This window comes from Pteropus vampyrus, unplaced genomic scaffold, assembly GCF_000151845.1.
Source record: "Pteropus vampyrus isolate Shadow unplaced genomic scaffold, Pvam_2.0 Scaffold96, whole genome shotgun sequence".
Lineage (NCBI taxonomy): Eukaryota > Metazoa > Chordata > Mammalia > Chiroptera > Pteropodidae > Pteropus > Pteropus vampyrus.
In genome coordinates this window covers 96,237-99,748 of record NW_011888877.1, presented here as the reverse complement: position 1 = coordinate 99,748, position 3,512 = coordinate 96,237, and the positions used below count along the sequence as shown (strand labels likewise).

The following is a 3,512-nucleotide window of genomic DNA, read 5'->3' as shown; positions in this document are numbered from 1 at the left end:
TTTTTGGTTAAAATTACTTAAGCTGCAGAATCTTAGGAAGTCGCATAGTGGGATATAATAAGTATGTACTTGTAGGTGTGGATGCTTAGTACATACTGTTGATTAACTGAAAGCATGATTATTGTTATTAACAAAGCTAATACTATTTGGAGGGTGCTGACCCTTATTGGATGGATAAATTAGATATTTTACTGTCTTATTTTTACCTTGAGGACCATGCAGATCTTTTGAAATGAGAATTTTCTTTACTGTTTCATAAACTTTATGTTTTTAAATAACCCATAACTACTGTAATTCACTGTTTTAAGAGCTGCTTTAGAGGAAATCCCATAAAAATCTGCAGTTAGTTATCATCGATGTACTTTTGAACTTCAAATTCTTATGCGAAGATATAATTAGTTTATTATTTACCGTGTGTTTTTTTGGTCAGAAAACAGAAGTCATTAATCACTGTAAGTACAATTGAACTTCTTTTTGCATAGAAAATTTTGAAGGGCATAATCATTTGTATGTGAGAGTGAAGAGAGTCATCTTTACATGTAATTATTAAAATGACTTTCACAACCATGATTCCTAATTGGCTGAAAGAATTGGCATCCATATAATTAGTCTAGACATCTCCGTGGTGTGGTGTCTTCCAGCTATTATATCAAAGGATTAAAGGGACTGTCCTTTCACTCTGGCCAACAATGTCCCAAGCCACATTTCATATGGCTTCTATTAATTTGGCTTCTTTTCACCTTGCCTCATTCGGGACAAAGGCGGATGGTTGTTAGCCAGTATCGTATTCATCAAATACTGGGGCAAAGCAGTGTTTGCGTTCATCATTTCCTCTTAAATGGCCTTTCTCCCCCCAGTTTATGTATAATATGTATAATTAATAATCCAACTCATTTTCATGTATTCTCATGGGTTTTTTTTTGTAATTTTTCCAGTAGTTTTGTTGTAGCGGTATAACTTAGGAGTCTAAATAACTGGCCTCATTTTGATTTCCTCTACCATCTCTCTCTTACTTTAACCTTCTCTGTTAAAGAGAAGTATATTCTACAGTTTGGGGAGGAACCTGGAGGTGGAGTTAAAGAAAAATTTTAAAGCATTTTAAATAATTTTTTTTAAAGCAGCGGAAGCATGTAAAAAATCTGATGACATTTTTTTTTGTTATGTGGCAACAGAAAAAATCTCCTATTTTTAATAAATATGTCAGATTTGGGGCAACAGTGCTGTCCGCTGTATTTTGCTTTGCCTTATCTCTTGGTATCTTGGGCCTTGTTCGGTCCATGGGTCTGTGGTGCTTCAGTGTCACTGGAAATGGACACAAGATGGCAGTGTTTTACCCACTGCCGTGTAGGGAGCAAGCCCACCACTGGGTCGTGTACTCCTCAGTGCTTAGTTCCCATAATGTTCCCCCTTCCTGCACTTTGGGTGGTTCGAAGTCCATCCTTGGTTTCCTGTACAGGAGGCAATGGCTGAACCATGAATTTGGGTTTTCAAAGAGGCGTGTGGGCAGGGTGCCCTCGTTTTCATGCTCCAGCCCAGCACCTCTCCTTTGCAGGAATCAGCAGAGCTAAAAACAGTCTGGGTGCTTCTGCAGAAACAGTTGAGCATAGCGTACTTCTAACTACTCAGAAGTTTGCTGGAGGTGGTGGATGGAGTTCACCTCCGGATTTCATGCCCGTGCTTATGACAGAAGCTTACATGTGTTCTGAGCAGCTTCTGGCTTTTTGGCGGCCGTGGGTGGTGACCTGGTGCCTGGTCTGTTACCACCCTTCTGTAGCTGAGGAGGCCCCGGCTGCCGGTGCTGACCATATGGCTCTGGAGACCATGCCTGCCCCACTGGCCCTCCCGTGGGCTGCATGCCGGCGCGCTCCCGTCCTTATGTTTTGCGTGGTGCCTGCTGCTTCCCGAGCCTGTCACTCTTCACAGTTTTGTTTCTTTGCCTCAGGGGCCACAAGATGCTTTTGCTCCAAAAGCCCCCGGATCCACTGCACCCAGCTGAGCTGTCTGCTGTCGCTGCCACCCAGTGTTCTCCATTTAGGCCTCTGTGTTTCGAAGGCCAGTAGTACAGCAAGTGGCATCTCTCCATGTGACCACGGTGGGGCATGTTGAAGTTGCTGCTGAGTGCCTTAATTCGATGGTCTAGGGGAGTCAGTGTTTTTTTCTTTCACCTTGAATGTTGTCCATACGGATTCACCATAAAGGTCTGTGTGGGGAAGCGGAAGTCCTCTGGAAGTGGTTTAAGTCTGGCCCCTGGGTTGGGCACATGGGCCACCTAGGGTGTGCTTTTGTTCATTTGTTTGTTTCGCTTTTCATCCACCTCTAGGTTCAGTAGTAGCACATCAGAGTGACGGAGGAGTCTTAGTTTGGATAAGATTGATTATTATAATCCTATTCATCCTTATTGTATGCAGTAAAAGATATGTATATTGAATTAATGGTTTTGATGTCACCAATGAGTTAAAAGTTTTCTGAACCAAAACGTGGTCCCCAGACCAACAACCTCATTGTCCCCTGGGGACTTGTTGGAAATGCAGATTCTCAGGCCTCATCTCAAACCTGCCGAATCAGAAACTCTGTAGTTCACCGCAAACCCCATACCTAGTCAGTGGTTTAACAAGCCCTCTGATGGTTCTGATGTACACCTCTTTAATTAATTAATTAATTAAATTATTATTATTTTTTTTCACCTACAGCACCTGGTCTTCCTAGGTGGTCTCCCATCCAAGTACTAACCAGGCCTGACCCTGCTTAGCTTCCAAGATCAGACAGGATCGGGCGTGTTCAGGGCGGCATGGCCGTAGACTGATGTACACTGCCTTAGAGCAGCACTATCTGGTGGAACTTTCTGCATGATGACAGTGTTTCATATCTATGCTGCTCAGTACAGTAGCCACTAGTCACATGTAGCTATCAAGCTCTTGAAATGTGGCAACTGAATTATTAATATTATTTAATTTAAACTAATCTAAATTTACTTATTCTTTTTCCTTTTTTGTCATACATATCACATTTTTTTAAAAAAATCCATCTGTCAATGAACACTTAGGCTGTTTGGATAAATACCCAGACGTGGATTTTCTGGATTGTATGGTAGTTCTCTTTTTAATACTTTGAGGACCTGCCATACTGTTTTTCGTAGTGGCTGCACCAGTTTACATTCCCAGTCTAGATTTAAACTTAAATCGCCACATGTAACCAGTGGCTGCGTGTTGGACAGCGCAGCCCCAGAGCGGACCCTGCTCTGTATTACTGTGTAGATAAACTCCTAAAAGGCTTTTAAAAAGAAGCTGTTCGTTATGGAATTAATTTTACATCCCAGAACAAAGTGCTACAACAATAGTTTATTGAGGTTCTTCTGTTGGGGGAGGCGACTAGCTGTTGCCAGTTAGTGGGGGAGTATGTACTTGAGCGTGACATCGATCTTGTAAATACACTTCAACTGTGCCGCGCCTGCTGGTAGCCATGCCTTTTGTAACTAACCGATGGGACAGAGACCTGTCCTTCTGGAAGAAGTC

At 42.3% G+C, this 3,512-nt stretch overlaps 1 protein-coding gene and 1 pseudogene across 5 annotated transcripts in view; one reads left to right on the top strand and one right to left on the bottom strand.

The window, feature by feature from the left end:
* Nucleotides 1–3,512, top strand: part of RSU1 (Ras suppressor protein 1) — an 88,113-nt gene that overhangs the window by 32,585 nt on the left and 52,016 nt on the right. The window lies entirely within an intron of this gene.
* On the bottom strand, nt 2,682–2,800 carry LOC111742564 (annotated as a pseudogene).